Source organism: Canis lupus (genome assembly GCF_048164855.1).
Source record: "Canis lupus baileyi chromosome 16 unlocalized genomic scaffold, mCanLup2.hap1 SUPER_16_unloc_3, whole genome shotgun sequence".
NCBI lineage: Eukaryota > Metazoa > Chordata > Mammalia > Carnivora > Canidae > Canis > Canis lupus.
The window spans coordinates 905493-924909 of NW_027326430.1; the positions used below are offsets into that span (position 1 = coordinate 905493).

At 35.7% G+C, this 19417-nt stretch overlaps 1 long non-coding RNA gene and 1 pseudogene across 2 annotated transcripts in view; one reads left to right on the plus strand and one right to left on the minus strand.

Annotated features, from left to right (window-relative positions):
* LOC140629555 (uncharacterized) overlaps window positions 1–19047 on the plus strand; it is a 570920-nt gene extending 551873 nt beyond the window's left edge. For both annotated transcript variants that reach the window (XR_012027406.1, XR_012027407.1), the window contains exon 7: window positions 17636–19047. This is a non-coding gene — a long non-coding RNA (uncharacterized lncRNA). The remainder of the gene's footprint in view (window positions 1–17635) is intronic.
* LOC140629576 (U2 spliceosomal RNA) lies at window positions 12481–12608 on the minus strand (annotated as a pseudogene).
* Window positions 19048–19417: the final 370 nt, after the last annotated feature.

The following is a 19417-nucleotide window of genomic DNA, read 5'->3' on the forward strand; positions in this document are numbered from 1 at the left end:
GCTCCAAAGACCACATCTAGTTAACTTTATCTCTAAAAACCCATATAACATATTTTTCCCCAAAATAACTTTTAAATTATTAAATACATTTACTAGAAATCAGATTTTAATTCTAATATCTGTATCTTAGGAGTAAAGTAAATGTTATGTTTCTATTATTTTGCTCAACTAGGAGAAATATTGCTAATGAATTAGCTACAAATTATAAATTTTGAATAAGGAATGTAGTTGTTGGAGTTAAAGAATACATTTTAAGTTTCAAATGATTGATGTGACCGTTTAGTTATATATAGAGAAAATCCATTTATGTAAATATTAATTTTGTGGTAAAATTTTTCCACTTTCAATGTTTTGTTTTGTTTTGTTTTGTTTTTTTTTATGAAAGAGGATTTTTTTTTTATAAGCCCCTAAAGTCAAGCTTTTTGCTATAACTCAAGTACACTGAGAAGGGTATAGTTCCAGCAGATGTTTACGTATTTGGAAATGAAATACAGAGATGTACATGAAGATTGATAAAGATGTGCATATATGGGCATATATTCAAGGCCAGCTAACTCTACAGATTTATGTATGATTAATTTAAGTTAAAAGAATTGTACCTTACAGATTTGTTTTTCTGATCATGATTTGCATTGTCAGTAATTTTGTAAATGGCTATCCAGAGAGGACATCTGTTATTGGCTAGGCTGATGTATTAGGCCATTTTGATCATTCTTCATTTACCAAGCATTTGTTTGCCTCCGTTTGCTTGTGGCAGATTGAAGCAAACAGAAACAGGCTTTCAAATCATTATAAAGCCAAGTACTTTTGCAGCGAAATACGTGATGAACAGAACTTTAGGGAGCCAAGTAAGAAACAGATGCATCTAACAAAAGCTGGTCCTTCTTCCAAAATACAATCATCACTTCTTAATTATTGTTTCTTTTTTTCTTATGTCTTCTTTATGATTTCTCTATTCCTTTTTATGAAATGGAAGAACACAGTGGTTTGAGGGTAGAAAATATGTCAAAAATGAAACAAATTGTTGTATGAATGTTCACTGCAAGTAACTCAAATACATAAACTTTATGAATGAAAGAGTATTACGTTACATTAGGCCATGCACTTATGTTTTAAGGGAGATCATTAGGTTGTAAAAATAACTCATGAAAATGTTGATTTTGTTTTTCCTTCATCTTAGTAGGAAAGTCATGAAAATGCGCGATACGATGATAATACCCTCTTCTGCACACCAGGTGCTCCTTTTTTCTCTGAACTTGAATTAAAACCTCAGAATTCTTAGTTGAAGTTAGCAGATGAGACGGACCAGATCCATGCTTTGGACGTGAGCTCTTCAAGGGCAAGGCCTCCTTGCGTTCATCCATCTCCCTCTAGATAGAGTTGCATTCTCAAGAGCCAATACTTAGGCAGCGCTTCCTATATCCCAGACACTTCCATAAGAGTCCCCATTAATTGCCTCATGGACTCCTCTTGATAGTCATATGCCACTAGGGATGATAATTCCCATTTCACAGATGAAAACACAGACAAGGTTTGGTAAATGTGCCCAGGGCACACAGCTGTGAAGTGAGAGAATCGGAATTCTAGCGCAGCTCCAGCACCTGGGTGGCTAACCCAGCAAAGTGCAGCTTCTTTAGAATAACAATTGCTTCTTAAATGTCAGAAAGAGCTATAAATCTGTGCTTCTGAGTTGTGGAAGGAAGCACATGTGCCCAATAGATTTGCTCTTAAAAGCACCTGTTCCTGGGGCACCTGGATGGTTCATTTGGTTAAGCAACCAACTCTTGATTTTGGCTCAGATCATGATCTCAGGGTTGTGAGATTGAGCTCCTATAGGGATCCGTGCTGAGCATGGAAGCTGCTGGAGATTCTCCTTCTCCCTCTCCCTCCACGCTTCTCCCTTTCCCCTTCCCCACCTTGATCTCTCTCTGGTGCTCTCGCTCAAAAATAATAGAAAGGCACCTGTTCCTAATAGTCCTCACCCTTGTCCACCTCAACCCAACTTCCATCAAATGCCTTTCTCCCTATGACTATTCTCTGGAACCAACACCATACAATTATGCACTACATACTGTGAGTCCTAGTTTGTTAATTTTGACTGGTTATCTAACCCTTCAAAATATTTTCAGTTTAGAGGATAAATTAAATGTTATCCCAGAGGAATCAGTTACTAATAACAGGAAAGATTTGGGGAGGCCTGAAGTCCCTTTGTAGCACTGCCCCAAAATCCAGCCACCAAAAGGCCATTCATAATAAATGTGAGCTATTGCTCAAGGGAAGCATCAGAGACAAGGTACCAGGACCTCTAAGAAATTTAGGGGGTCTGAGCCATCTTTATATTTTAAGGAAATTCTGTAGGTTATAGGCCTATTTTTTATTTTAAGATGACAGAAACACAAGTGGTTACACATCTCTGCAGTGGCTTAGGCAAGTTTTCATTTTATTGTCTTCCTTTATATGTATTTTTAAACATTATTACATATAATCTCTTTTATTTTTTACAATCAAAAGAAAGAAAGTATTAAACTCACAAAAGTAATTGGAGTCTTAATCTTCCTACAACATGTTCCCAATGTTGCTGAGGGAAATGCACCGAACATGCTCTGTTCTCACTGAAGCACACCATTGTCCTGTTCTATTTAGTCTGTTTCTTTATACATATTTTATAAACATCTTTGGTATGAGACAAAACAGTAATAGTGTGAAGGTGGCCAAGCATGGAAATCGTGAGTAATTGAGAGATACGGTTTAATGGACTGCTGGATTGTTTATGACTTCAAGATAATCATTTGGAACTTAGGAGACAATTTCAGAGACAAAAATCCTTCCTTTTCTCACCAATTTTGTCATCTTGTTACCCAAATATAAAAACGAAAGTTTGAAATATTTTCTGTATATGAGCCATGTTGCATCTTTATCAGCAGTGGATACACACATATTCGACAGGGATGAACGCTGTGCAAAGCCAATGAAACCACCCAACTCCATGTTCCCTGAGAATTTATAACATAGGGAAATGTCTATGAGGTGTTAAAAATAAAAGTGGATTCATACACTACTTGGATTCGGGTTATAGTATAGACAAAACATACACATGTCAAACTGAATTTGTAAATTTACATCCCTGAGTTGTATTTAAAAAAACAGACAAATACACACGTTTTATACATATATACACATATCTATGCATACACACACACACAAGATAAACAGAAAACTTTTGAATGTGTATTAAGTGCACAAATAGTGAATTTGAAATGTACCTTAAAATTAAACAATTCTATACAAATATTTGCTCCATCAGGAAATAGAGAGTTATCACAATTTCTGGCAATATTTTTATTAGACATCAAATATAGCCCTTTAAAAAAATTTTCCTCTTTCTGTGTTTGGAGCAACAGCAGACCAGGGAATTTTCAGAATCATTTAAAGATGCCTTCTACGGAAAATATTCTGCTTTACTGATGGTGTAGCCCAATCCCTTTAGTTTGAGTTGTTACAAAATTGATCATCACTGGCAACTATGAAGTAGCTAAACATGCCTATATTTTTATCTTCTCGATGGCCAAACTTGTGTGATAGTATAGATTAGTAGACATAAGAAAGGGAAATGCATTTCCCTTTTCAGTTGAGAAAACCTCGTTTGGGTAATGGTGTGATTTTCCATCTGAGGTGGTTATGCAGCCATTAGTCAAGGAGCCCTATAGGAAAGGACGAGATGTTAAGTTTTACCTCAAGATACATTTACAAGTCCTGTTTGGCAGCATTTGCTCTGAGAACAAGCTATGCTATATATTTCAGAGAAATTGAAACCATATGTTGACACCTAAAAAATCTTGAGAAATACCACTGGAGTTTGCAAGAAAACATATAAATATAATCAAATCGTTGTAGAATATGTCTACTTGGACTAACTATAATACTTTGCTTGTTTTTCAAGGAGCTGTATTAGTGATCTTAATGCTATTAACTGTAATACACTGTGACCTAATTTAAACTGACTGATTGAGTTAATATTAAACTCTTCATCTTATATTTCCAAATTGAAATGAAAAGATTTCATAGTACCTGCTTCAATTTTAGTAATAATTATGTTTCCTTGCTGATACTTGGCATCTAGAGCTTTCCTGTCGAAAGACCAGGGTCTTGGAACAAGACTTAGGCCCAAATGAAGCCTCAATAAGAAAACACAATTTGGGTCATATTTAGGCTGGCAACTATTTGATGAACTACCAGCAGACATTCCAATTTCTCCAGTACTCTGACCAGTCACTTCTGCCCACAAAAATTGAAAACAACCCTCAGAAGGCAATGACTTCAATCTTAATTTAAAGATGGACACTTGAGATGAGTTCCTGGTCGCAATTAAATCTTCATTTAAAGCCAGATACAGGACGGTTTTCCTGGAGCCCCAGAAATATACCTATTTGGAGTGAATGTGGTGATAAAATGTTGAGTGATCTTTGCCTTTCGAAGATTCTTCATTTGAATCAAGGCATTAGTGGTATCATTGCCATGATGTGATTTTGGAACTCTATCCACATGGAAAGCATAAAAGAAAAGCATGGTTATAATTTTTTTCTGCATCAAGTTGAGTTGGGAATTCTGAGACAGAGACCTCAGGAAGGGAAAATCCCATGTCATCATCTAGTTCTTGCTGTATCTCCCAGGGATTTCCACTTGCTGCTGTCACCTATGAGTCTCCTGATCTCTATTTGCTGTGACCAGCACAGCTGAGTGCTCTTGGTCAGCTGCTCCTCTCTGTACATCTTTTTGCTGCTCTTGTTGTTAGTTTAATGGACTATTTGATATTGAATATAAGGACATTTTGTGAATTCAGTTTTTCACTTGTTTCTGCCACACACTTCTTCTTTTCTTCAAATTTTACTTCATGAGCAAAACATTTCTCCTTGCAGATCAGGTCCATCTTGCCAATTTTTTGGTTTTTAATTGTATAGGGCTTTCTTTATTTTATTAAAAAAAAATTTTTTTTTTGCTCCTGGTTGGGGTAGAGTATTTTTGTGGAACAAACAATGTAGTTCTAACTCAATTATTTGGAAAGGGAGAAGCCCCCACCCACCCCAACACAAACACATATCACCACCACCACCATACATGTGCACACATGTACTATGCCACACTGAACTTTGGACTAACAGTAACTACTTCTAGATATCGAGTCCCTATAGTATGTACCAAAGAATTTGCTGGGTTTCAAATATATCTTCTTTAAAACCTAATAAAAATCTATGAAGTTAATCCTCTCTTTATATATGGGGAAATGGAATCTTGGGAATTTAAATAACTTGCTCACATTCCCATAGTAAGAAGATCAGAAAGATAAATTTTTTTTAAAGACTTGATTTATTTATTTGAGAGAGAAAATTAGGGGGTGGGCAGAGAGAGAAGGAGAGTCTCAAGCAGGCCCTGCATGGAGCCTGACCTGGGCTTGATCTCATGACCCTGAGATCATGACCTGATCTGAAATTAAAGAGTCAGACACCTTACCGACTGAGCCAGCCAGGTGCCCCAGAAAGATAAATTTAAATTTAGGCTGATCTGACAATGAAGCCTGGACTTTGCATTTTGTATTGGCCACCTTTTATATCTCTTCATGATCCCAAATTGCCTTGAAACTACTGTAAACAAATAAAACCAACAAAAATGCAAAATCACTTGAGACATAAGGGTGTGTTAGTTCAGTTTATCTGTCAACCTGACTGGATCAGAGGAAGCTCAGGTATCTAAATAAAAATTATTTTTGGTTGTTCCTGTGAGGGTGCTACAAATGAGGTAGCCTTTGAGTCAGAGGACTCAGTAAAGGTAAATGCTCTCCCCATTGTGGGTGGGTGTTACCCAATCCAGTGAGGGCCTGAATAGTGTAAAAGGTAGAGGAAGGAAGAATTCATTCCTTTTTTCTTCCTGCCTGTCTTCTGGAGCAGGGACATCAGTCTTTTATACACAGACTAGGACTTACACGGTCTGCTTCTCAGGTTCTCAGGCCATTGGACTCAGACCAGAACCATACCGCTGGCTTTCCTGAATGTCCAGATTGCAGACTGCAGACAGCAAAACAGCAGACAACCAATTCCTTATCATAATAAATTTCATATATACATATCCTATTGGTTTAAGAAAGGAATAGACAAATACAGATTTTAAATGGCCTTATTGTTAGGTTTCTTTTTGAACATCTCAAATCAGTGGGCAGAATTATGAAAAATATTTTGAGTATATTTATGGATGGTTTTGGAGGGAGATGGTCTATATATAGCTTTTATTATATTCTCTAAGTGGTTCACGATAGTTATCTCTCTCTTTCCTAGTAAGGTCCTTTATTTACCAAATAGCAACATACTCACTTGTCTTATTTAAATTACTAATAATTGGGTCAGGGTTATGTTATTTCTAAGAGAATGTTCCCTGGAGTCATTTAGACATGCATTCAAAAATCAGGATCCTCTTTAACAAGTTGGACAACTTTGGGTAAGTGTTCAATATTCTGATGCTTATTTTTCTAATCTACAAGGTGGGAATAATAACAGCGCATGCCCCATAGAGTTGTAGTAGTTTTAAAATGATAAAACATAGGCAACCCTCACTACAGTGCCTGTCATAGCATAAATGAATTTAGCCTATCTTATTGAGTGTTACTCTAATTGCTATTTGTTAAGCAAAAGAACCAGGAATCATAGAAATAACCAAGGAACCATCCCAAACCTGTTGAACCTAAGTAATTCAATTTTGATGACAAAGAGTCAAAAAATAAAAGAAACAAAAACCAGGGATTGGCTTGGATAATCTAACAATAATAACTGAATGGGCTAGTCAGTAACAATTCAAAACTTTGAATCCTTGTGTTTCTATAAATATGTATATATTTCTATAAATTACATATAATTATAAATGGATACACATTTCTATAAGTGTATATGCATGTAGCTTCAGCTATGTATCATCTATCTATTATCTCTTTCTTTGAGCTAAACTGAGGAATCTCTTTACCACTTATTCATTGTTACTACGACTTACTTTTGGGTTGAAATCTCAAACTAAATTGCTGACTTTAAAAACATGAAGGAAAATTATAGAATTGAGTGTTGATACTGGAGCTTCATTTTTTGGCTCAAATAAAGAAATGAAGGAATGAGCGGTGTAAAAATGTACTCCCTTCTTGATGCTCAGTGCTTAGTGATCCCATACTGTTCCACCCCTCCCCACCTCAGCAGATAACCTGAGCTCATGGTGCTTTCCATTCCAATGTCATACACTAGCCCATTGCCCAACTTTCCTTAAGGAAGGTAAGTAATTTAGAGTCAGACACTGAGGTAGTAATTAATATGTTCTACGATCTGTAAGCTCTAGGCTCTGTTATCATATGATTGGTTTTCTGAGTGGCAGTATCCATACTTAATAAAATGAGCTACTGTGTAGCCCGTTTGAAGAACCTCATAAAACAGTGGGTTTAATTTGTCTGGGAAAATAGAGACTAAAATATGGTGCAGGTCCCTGATGGAAAATGTGGCTCTGTTATGCAGTGTTCCCACCAAATATCTTGGAAAATGGGCAATGTTAACATTGCTCTCTGGAGTAGCGCCAGAAAGAAACAGTGGATGTTCTCTTGTAAAAACCCTGAAAGCAGCAAGCAACCCATAAACAGTATGCAGACTGAGTCTGAAAATGGACCATTTTATGTTCCCTAATGGAAGGATAGCTTATTTGTTCATGGATTTATAGCAACAATGTGATGTCATCAAGTGATTTATGGCTAGAAGCATAGCAAGTGTCAATATACAGTGGTGGGTGGAAACATCCTATTCTCACCAAGAAGCTGATCCCCACAAGAGGTTGTCTTTGCCTTAGGGTGGGGCCAATTTAGGAAAACCCAAGTTATTAGTGTTACTGGAAATGGAATGAGGGAGGTGAAGAATTACTGGAGTCATCCATCTTAGGAAAAAATTTTGGAAATATAAATTAGTTTATTTAGAACATGAAAATGATGATTGCAAATCAGATCATCTCTCTAATTCTTAACTCAGCCAGTGACTAGTATTGGAACTTCCACAGGAAGGTGGGAAAGTTAATTACAAAATCCAGCTACATATGTAGTGAGTATTTATTTTTAATAAGAAAAAGATACAGTATGATATGATAATCAAGATTCATGTCATTATTTTATTTTAAAATTTATGTACAATAAAATTTACTCTTTTAGTATGTAGTTCTACAAAAATTTTAAAATCATGTAATTGCCATGGAAAACAGTAAATATGCCTCCATGATATAAAAAAATTCCCTGATGCTACTCTTATGTAGTCAGTCCTTCTCTACTCAACCCCTTGCAACTACTAATATCTTCTCTGTTTAGTTTTGCTTTTTATAGAAAAACTTTTAAATGCAATCAGTAATATTCAGCTTTTTAAGACTACATAATATATGCATTTGAGATTCATCCATGCCATTCCACTTGAGAAGTTCATTCTTTTTCATTACTGAGTAATATTCCATTGTGTGGATGTTCCTCAGCTTGTTGATTCATTCATGTGTTGAAAGACATTCAGGTTGTTCCCAGTTTTTGGTGATTCTGAGTAAAGCTATTAAAACCATCCATATATAGGTTTTTGAATGACCATAAATTTTCATTTCTTTTGATTAAATACTTAGAAGCAAGATTACTGAATCCGATGGTAAGTGTATGTTTAAGTTTATTAGAAGTTGCCAAAATGTTTTGCCATATAATTTTGCACCCGCACCAGCAATGCATAAGAATTCCAATTACTCTCTGTCCTCATTGCACTTGGCAACGTCAGGTGTTTGTGTTTGTTTTTGTTTCTTACCATTGTAATAGTTATGTAGTCATAGCTCTTGGTGGTTTAATTTGAACTAATCCTTGAGATTTTCTATGTAGATGGTATTAACTGTGAAAAGAGAGTTTCATTTCTTCCTTTTAAAATTTGTATTCCTTTTATTTCTTTTTCGTGTGTTATTTCATTGGCCAGGATTTCCAGTATAGTGATGAATAGGAGTAGGAAGCAAGTGCATCCTTATCTTGTACCCAATTTTAGGGAGAAAGCATCCAGGTTTTCACAACTGAGTGTAATAATAGCTTAAGCTCTTTCTCCCTGTGGATGCCCTTTTTCATGTTCAGGAAATCTTTTCCTATCCCTAGATTGCTGAGAGTTTTTATTATAAATGAATCTGTTAAGCCTTATCAAATGCTTTTTCACATCCATTAAGGTAATTACCTTTTTTTTTTTTTTTGGTTTTACTTTTATTCTGCTGATATGATAGATGACACTGATTGATTTTTGAATGTTGAACTGGCTTTGTATTCCTAAGATAAATTTTATTTGATAGAATTATACATTTTACATATACTGAATTCAATCGGTGGTGTTTTATTGAGATTATTTCATCTATGTTCATGAGTATATTGATTTATGGTCTTTCTGCCTTTTAATGTTTTTATCTGGTTTTGCTATCAAGGTAATGTTGGCATCATAAAATATGTTGTAGAGTGTTCCCTCCTTTCTCATCTACTGAAAGATACTGCATAGTGTTTGTGTTATTTCTTAATATTTGGGAGAATTTGCTAGTGAAATCAATGGGGCCTAAAGTTTTCTTTATTGGATGATTTTAGCTATGGATTCAATTTATTTAATAGCTATAGTATTTTTTTAGGCTGATGTGAAAGAGGCAGCTGGGTAGTTTCTAAACAACAAATTTATTTTCCTTAATTCTGACTTTAGCTAGTAAGTCCAAGGTCAAGGTGTCGGCATGATGATGATCTGGTGAGAACCTCCTTCCTAGTTCACAACTGGAGCCTTCTTACTGTTTTATAAAATTTATTAATTTTTTTAAATTCAGCCTTTCTTTTTACTGATTTTTCTGTTATTTTTCTGTTTTAAAATGTGAAAAAAAAAAAAAACCCACCATCTCTTCTTCATTATTTCCTTCCTTCTGCTTCTTTGGTTTTACTTTGCTCTTCTCTTTTCTATTTCTTAAGATGGTAACTTAGCTTTTTTATTTAAATTTTTTTTCCTAATGTAAATAAAGAAAAATATTCACGTATCCTCATTATAAAATTCTATTATCTCAGTAATTTTGTAAACTATTAAGCTTCTAGCCCATAAAGTGAGAGGCTGTGTTTAAATGATGCCTTATTTTTTTACTTATTTGACAGAGAGAGATGAGAGAGAGAGAGAGAGAGAGAGAAAACAAACAGGGGGAGGTAGAGGGAGAGCAAGCTCCACAGAGCACCCAGTGGGAAGCCTGACGTGGGGCTTGATTCTAGGACGTTGAGACCATGACCTGAGCTGAAGGCAGAGGCCTAAACAACTGAGCCACCCAGGTGCCCCTAGATGATGCCTTACTTAACAGATAGTTAGGAATGAGAGAATGAATGGAAAAGCCAAATTCGGGGAACTAGGAGGGGATACCAAACCAAAAAATAAAAATAAAAAAGAGGAATCACATATGCCAGGGTTACAGCAGCATCATGGCTATCTGGAATCCTATGGCCCACTACCAGGTAGAAAATATGGATTTGAAACCACTGAGCAAAAGTTGATTCTGAGACTCCTGTACAACCCAAATGACTGTGAGGAATGTAACCCCTATGAAATGGAAACAGGCAAAAGTTAATCCACTAGCACACGTTGGGACAGGAAATTTGCTGTCTGTCTGGACTGGTAAGGGAAAAATTCTCCCATGAGAAATTAAAATTATACCTGTTAATAAAATAGTTTATTTTAAAAATATAGTCTATTAATAAAAAATAAATATTATCAATATCATATATCATTAGGGAATCGTAAATTAAAATAAAAATGAGATACCACTACTACATACCTATTAGAATAGCTAAAATCTAAAAAACTAACAGCATCCAATGCTGCAGATAATGCAGAGCAACAGCAATGCCCATTCTCTCTGGAGAGAATGAAAATAGTGAGGACACTTTGGAAGACAGTTTGGTGGCATCTTGTAAAACCAAACATATTCACTCTATGATGCAGCATCACACTCCTTGGTATTTACCGAAATGAGTTGAAAACTCATGTCCACACAAAAGGCTGCATACAAATATTTATTTGTAATTGTCCTAAACTGGAAGCAACCCAGTAGGTGAATGGATAAACAAACTGGCACAGCTAGCTATACAGCAGAGCATTCATTATCAAAACAAAAACAAAAACAAAAAAACAAAACAAAACAAAAAAACGATTGAGCTACAGAAACACATGGAGGAAGCTTAAATGCATATTGCTAAGTGAAAGAAGCCACTTTGGGTAGGCTACATAATAGAGGATTCCAAATACATGACAATTTGGAAAGGGCAAAATGATGGAAACAGTGAGAAGATCAGTGGTTGCAAGGGATTCCGGGGAAGGGAGGAAAGGAATGAATAAGTGAAGCACAGGTAAACCCATTCTGTATGAAAATGTAATGGCGCATACCTATCATTATGCATCTGTCAAAATCCATAGAACTCTACAAAACAAAGAGTGAAACTTGATGCAGACTATGGATTATAGTAAATGACACTGTACCAATATTGGTTCATTAACTGTAATAAAACTGTTACACTGGTGCAAAATTTTAAAAATAAAACTGTATAATAAGGCTGGAGGTGTGTTATATATGGGACTCTACATACAATCTACTCAATTATTCTATGAATCTAAAACTGAACTAAAAATAAAGTCTATTAATTATTTTTAAACTTAAGAGTAGGCAATTAAGAATAAAATGAGCACATTCAAAAGAATTAAGGGAGTAAAATGGGCTTACATAGATAAAAGTTAAGAAAAGAATAAAAGAGAGGCAAAAAAAAGGTATGGTAAATAGAGAATGCACAATATGATGGTTTAAAGATCTGCAAGTATATCAGCAAGTACATTACCTGCCAACAAAATACAGTCTTCTGTGAAAGAACTAATTTTAAAACTGGAAAAATAAAATGACCTAGTGCTTTGAGAGATTTTTTAAAAAATATCCTGTTATTGGAAGATAGAAAATAAAGATATGGAGAAAAATATAACTGGAAATAGCAAGCAAATGAATGCTGATACATCATTATCAATATTGGAAAGTAGATTTTTGGGTAAAAGGAGAGTCATGACTTAATGATGAAGGAGCCATTTACTAGGAACACAAAACAAAATTAAATCTATATGTATCTAACAATACAGGCCCAAATATATAAAGCAATCATTGATAACAGGTCAAAGAGAAATTTAATTTGCAATAATGCATGCCTTTCTGTAAGAGTAATTCAATAAATCAGGCAAATGTAGATGATAGGGTCATTAGTGGCTCAGTCAGTTAAGCGTCTGCATTGCCTCAGCTCATGATCTTGGGATGCTGGGATGGAGCCCGCATTGGGCTCTCTGCTCAATGGCATGTGGGCTTCTCCTTCTCTCTCTGCTTCTCCCCGGTCCCCTCCCCCTACCACCTGCTCATGTGCTCTCTCACTCAAATCTCTCTCTCTCAAATAAATAAATAAAATCTTAAAATAAAAAGTAGATGATAGAGTTCAACATTATAAATGATTGGTTTGGTTGCCTGTACTACACTTGATCTCAGCCAAAAGGCCGAGAAGTGATTGCTTTAATTGCTTATAGAAAGAACAGAATGCATTTATAAAATACAAATTCTTCTCAAGAACACATGGAACGTTGATACAAATTGACTATATACTATGTTGTAAATATCTGCATGTCAGTTTCCGTTAGATCAACTTTTTAATAAAAAAGTCCATACAATAGAAAGAGATTGATAGATTTAAAAATAGATTTTAGAAACTACAAGACATGTTTTTAAGCAATTCATAGTTCAAATATGAAATTATATTAATTACATTATATAAAGTTTAAGAAATTAACAAGTATTGGTTAAGTTATTGGTGAGAAATTCTCCCACCACTGATTGGGATGTAAACTGTCAGAGCACTTTGTGTAATGAATAGGCAATATATAAAAAAGATGAAGGTACACATACCCTCTAAGCCAACAAAACCACATTTAAGTTCATACATAGATAAAGTGTCATTCATGTGTAAAAGAACACACATAAAGATAGTTCTGAAGCATTGTTTCTAATAGCAAAAAATACAAAACAATGAAATGTAGTTTATTAATTAATGGATACATAAATAATCATGTACTTATAAAATGGAAAAGCATCAATTGTCAATATTAATGAATTCCCTTGATCAAGTTTACTTTTTTAGATCTTACAAGCCAAGCTATCAGTTGAGGGTATTATATAGGTACTTATGTAGTTCCAGAAAAAATTTCCATGTGGGTGGTTGTTTTTTTTTTTTTTAATTCAAAATATAGTAGTAAAAATTAGGTACTACTTTATTTTATTTTGTAATACAAGTCTACTAATGAGAAAAATAGGACTCCCTTTATGGGGTAAAATTTCATCTAGTTGAGGTTCAAAGTTAATGTTTCATATCATCAAATTGATTGCAAATGTTCATTTGAAAAAAAAAAACTTTTTCAGTTTGAAGGCTGCACAAAAACAGGTGGTGGATCAGATTTTGGCCCCTGGGCCATTGTTTGCCAACCTCTGAACTGGATCAATGTATCAGCATAACAGTGAGTGTAAACACATCTTGGTACCACTTATGCAAGCTATTTTTTTAAAAAACCAGAACACTGTTATTATTTATGGACATATATAAGTAGTCTAAGTACAAAAAAGCATGAACAGGAGGGTATATACCAATGGTAGGACAGGGTCGGAATGCAATATTTCAGGTTAAACTAATGAATCCAACATTTCAATACTTAGAATGCCTTTCTGGGCTCCAGATGTACACTCCAAAAACTGCCTGCTGGATAGACCAACTGGGGTTGGCCACAGGAATTTGGAATTGGATGTATCCAAAAATAAATGAATCATTTCCCTCTCCCCCACCTCTTCCAGGGCTTCCTGACAAATTATTCTCTTACTGACCCTTTAGGGTTTATCTCAATAAATACCACCACCATCTCTCAGGCTTCTTCAATCTGTCCTTTCCTCCCCAAATGTTACTATTATTTCTCAAATTCAGGTCCTTATCATCATCCTCTCTCTGTGTGTCTCTTTCCATCTCTTTCTCTCCTCTCTTGCTATTACAGTAAAAGCCTCATAACTTTTCTCCACGAGAGAAAGTTTTTTGAAACTTAGATGGAATGGACCCTTTTGTTCCATTTCTTCAAATTCTCTGATGCCTCACCATTCTGGATAAGAAAAAAATTAAAGTCTTTAACAGGTCTTTAGACTCTGAATTGATTTTCTTAACTTTTCAATGTTAACATCTTAACCTTTAAATCTTCTAATGCTTAACTTTAACCATTCCACCGCCCCACCTACCGCATACACACAACTTTCCACAATTATGGTCTCTAAACTCCTATGATGACACTGAGAGCTCGGATGCAATGGGAAGTTAATCAAGGAATAAGGAATGTGTTTTGTTTTGTAGAACCAGCAGTTCAAGCCAAGGAGAAGCCCAACTGGGTGTCTCACCTGGGAGCCCCTTATGTGAGCCAGTTTGAGCCAGATGGGAGCTGAGGGTCTACTCTGAAGCCCCCTTGAGCTGACCCAAAGTTACTTTTAGGTGATTATAATACTAAGAGCCCCTCCTACGGGTGGGGTTTTCTGCCATTTTTTTTTAACATACCATGTATGCACAACATGTTGACATGCTAAGTACGTGCAATCGAACCAACAAGTGCATCTGCAAGCTCCCTGCTCCCACCTCCTGAAGCACTCCCGATGCCCTGAATTAAAAGTTTCCTGTACTAACCCAATGAGGAGATGGTGTTTTGAAAGCTCTTTGTCTCCTTACTTGCAACAAGTGATAAAAAGTTACTTGCTTTCAATACTTCCATGTGTTGCCTTCAATTTGATGCACCCCAAGGGGTAAACCCTTTGAGTTTGGTTATAAAACCCCTACCAATATTAATTACATTTTAGAATTATTCCCTAATATATTTTTATTTATTTCAAATACAAGCATCTTTGTACATTTATTGACAAAGACAATATTAAATACATTCAAAATCAGTTTTTAAGATGTAAGAGAATATAAATCTTTTAGTATTAACAGCATACATAAACATCTTTTGTGGTTCTCACTAATATACTAATACTAGCTATACTACAGATAATGTATTTAATAAGAGCAAGGCAATGGTATCTACGGCCACTTTTGACCCCTTCTTTGTTTTTGTGGATAAATGCTCTGCTTCATTCTTGCTAATAAGAAGGGGATTGATTCAGTGCTTCTGTGGAAGGGCAGCTTCTTCAATTTCCATCCTCTTCTCTCCTAAATCAAGACATAGTTCCAACAATTGTTTCTGTTCTTTCTTTCTTTTAAAAAATATTTATTTATTTTAGAGTGAGAAAGTGAGAGAACACGTGCCCATGCATGTGAGAGCTCGTGGGGAGGGGCATCCTTTTGTAAAAGACATTTACATTTCTAAGGGAAGTCCCATTTGTAAGAATGTCTCTCTCTGTACCTGGAAGAGAAGAATGACTAAATCTCTAGAAACTTATCAATGGAGAAGACAAAGAATTAAGTTTACAAACATCTTTAATATTGTTCACCATGCTTTTCCTGATAACCTCCTATATTCCATCCTCCTCCCAACCACCCCCCTCTTACCTTTTGTCTTTAGCTGGAGATGATATTGAAGATAGTGGCTTAGACCACTTTTTGGAAATTACTCAGTTTTTCTGGGTATCTTCCTCGTATATACAAGAGATTTACATGCTATTAAACTTCTGTTGGTTTTTCTCTTGTTAGTCCATCTTTTATTACAAAAGGTCTTAGCCAAAAACCTAGAAGGGTAAAAGGAGACTTACTTTTCCTCTTCTACATCTCACTTTATAGCAAATTTCTTCCAAATGTTTCCTATGACTCCTCTTTCACCTAGAGCACTGCCCCACTGACATAGCTCTTTCCAAGGTCACCAATGACCTTCACAGATGTAAATCCATCCACTAATTCTTCATCTCGTGATATGTGGCCATCCAACAGACTCTGACAAGGGTGGCCATTCCCTCCTCCTTGACATACTATCTTCACTTGACCCTTGGGAAGCACTCTTTCTCTTCCTTCCAAGCTTACCTTCTGACCCTATGTTTACTTTGCTATTTCATTCTGTTCTCTCAAGACTTCTAAATGGCAGAGTATACCATCCATCACCCAGTCAGACGTAGTATGCATGTAGTTGATCTCATGCACATTCATGGCTTTCTATCCAACTGCTGATGACTTACAAATTTCCATCTCAAGCCTGATCCTCTCAACTGCACTCCAGATAGTTCTAGAAACACTGACTTGATACCCCTACCTCTATGTCTGTTAAGCATCTCAGATTTAGAAGGTCCCAGCCCAACTCCATGTTTCTCTCCTTCATGGCTTCTCCCGCATTTGTCACCATAGTTGTAAAGGACAACTGTAACTCTCCCTTTGTTCAGGCTTAAAGCCATGGAGACAACCAGTCTTCTTTTTTATTTCACAAATCATACCCTATTCATCAATAAATCTTTTTGACTCTACCTTCAAAACATCCTATTTCTGAAATCTGAGCAAGCCACTGACCATCACTGCTGCCACTCTGGTCCTTGCCATCATCACCCTCCCAACATTGTAATATTGAAGTACCCTTCTAGAGATTGTCCCAATTGTCCCCACAGAGTCTGTTGGTCACACAATACTTAGAGTCTTCTACTGTCACAAGGTAAATCGAACTATGCCTCTCTTTTGCTCAAAATACTCCTTGCAGATCCTTGAACGTATCAAGAACATTCCATGCCCTGCCTTTTGTTTGGGATGCTCTTCCTCATAGTATTTGCATGGGTAGCTCCTTCATTTCCTTCATGTTTCTGCTTCTTGGGCCTCTACTGACAGTATATCCTTCTCCACCCACAACATTCCTCACTCCCCTTACTCTGCAAATCATCACCATCTAACCAATGTAAGCACTTGTATGTATAGATTTTTTTTAAGCTATTTGTTTACCGTTTATCTACCACCACGAGAATATAACCTCTCTTGATTGAGGGACTAACTTATTTTGTTGACTGTTATGTTCTCAGAACCTAGAATGACAGACCAGTTGATAGAAAGAGTCTGGCAGATTAAAAAGTGAATGAAGAGTAAATGAATACATGACTGAATAGATTGGTTCTGATTAGCTTCTTATTGTTTTTGACTTGTAGTTTGTCTGTGATGGCTGATTTTATGTGTCAACTTGCTTGAACTGTGGTGTCCAGATGTTCAGTCAAACACCATTCTAGATGTTACCGTGAAGGTTCTTTTTTTCCTTTTTTTTTTTTTTTTGATGTGGTTACTGTTTAAATCAGTCGACTTTGAGTAATGCAAATTACCCTCCATAATGTGGGTAGACATCATCCAATCGGTTGAAGATGTTAAGACAAAAGCCTGAGGTAACCCAAGGAAAAGGAAGAAAGAATACTGCCTCTAGGTTTCCCTTAAGCTCTATGGTTGCAGCATCAACTTTTTTAGGGCTCTCCACCCTACGGATTTCAGACTTGCTAGCCTCCACAGTCATGAGAGCCAATTCCTTAAAACCTCTTTTTTTCTCTTTTTTTTATTTATTTATTTTAGAGAGAGCATACACAAGCATGAGAGGGGAGAGGAGTGGAAGGAGACGTGGACTCCCTGCTGAGCAGAACTCTGGGATCATGACCTAGGCCAAGGACAGACACTTAACCAACTGAACCACCCAAGCATCCCAAAACCTCTTTCTTTGTGTCTACACACATATGTATGTATACACACACATATACACACACTCATACACACACATCCTATTGGTTTTATTTCTCTGGAAAACACTGATTAATACAATGCCTGATGGAAACCTTTTTCTCAGAGTAAAAGCAGACACAGCTCTATGATTTTTCTTTTGTTGATTCCTACTTTCATTAGCAAACATAATTGTATTAAGGTGATAGCAATTGGTCTTAAGTTGTATGTTCTAGTCACTGTTCTAAGATATTTATATCTATTAACTCATTTAATGCCTTCTATAGTCAGTGAAGAATATGCCATTATCCGAGTTTGAATAAGGAAACAGATGCTCAGAGATGTGAACTGTTCAAGTGTTCAAGTCACACAGTTAATGGGTGGCAAAAGTAGAGGAGGGATTCACAGAAAGACTTCTTTGTAGAAACCATCTAGGCCATGTATCCATTTCAGGAGCGTTGGATTAGTTAAAAGCAGACATTATAGTCTGTCCATCTACTTAAATATTATTTAAATTGCATATTTTCACAGTGCCTTGCTATTATAGGAAAGAAAGAGCATCTGCTACATGCTCATGCCAATCCATACATTGTAAGTGACACATGACATGGGAGACACTCATATACAGCTGTATATTAAATATTAGCAAACATTTGTAGATAAAAGGTAGGCAGGAATACAAGTTCTGTTTTGCTCCTGTTCTCAGTGAATTGTGCTGCTCAGCACTGTGCCCCACTTGGAAGATTCCTGCTGTGACCTTGGGGTTCTCTGTCTTCTTAATGGTGCACAGGGGTTTGAAAGAGCAAAATGTGAAAATTAAAATTCTGCACATGAGGATTCAGTTTCACAGACCAATTCTAAACAGTTAACAAAACATGCAACAGTTTCATGGCATAGAGAAACACTCATGTGGCTTTTTCCTGAATAAATAGTTGCCACAGAGTTCCTGAATACCTACCCCCGACCCTAGCAGGCACAGTCTACTAGGGAAGGAAGATTTCTAGATGTTGCAACACTTACTTATTTTTTTTCCATACTCCTCTTCCAAAAATACCTAATTTTGCAATCAGAATTAGATTTGAGACTGGGAATGTGTTACTTTCTTCTAAAGCTTTTTAGTTTATTGTGAGTCAATAATTGTCACACTGGTTTTTGTTGTTGTTGTTGTTGTTGTTGTTTTTTTACTATGTACTTCATCCCCCATAATAAAATAAAATAGTAAAATGAAATGAAATAAAACAAAAAGTAAAATAAAACAAAAATGAGATTGTCTTGGGAACATTTAAATAAACTTTTCAAAATTTTAAGTAAATATTAATAATTTTTTTAAATTACTTTGCAGATCATTTTAAAGACTACTCCCAAATACAAATGATAAATATACAAATCTATAACATATATATACCAGCATAGCTTTTGGTAGTTTTACCATTGTATTAGTGACAGTTTTGATATTTTTGATATTTAAATGCTTAACCTAAACTAACTAGACACTAATAACTCCCCCCACCCCAAGCATTATGTATAAATACATTAATGGCTCTTAAAACTTAAAATAGTAATAGAAATGTATTGTCTTCTTCACAGAGCCAAATACTCAAAGAAAATATGGACAAGAGGACAACAGCCAAATATATTGCC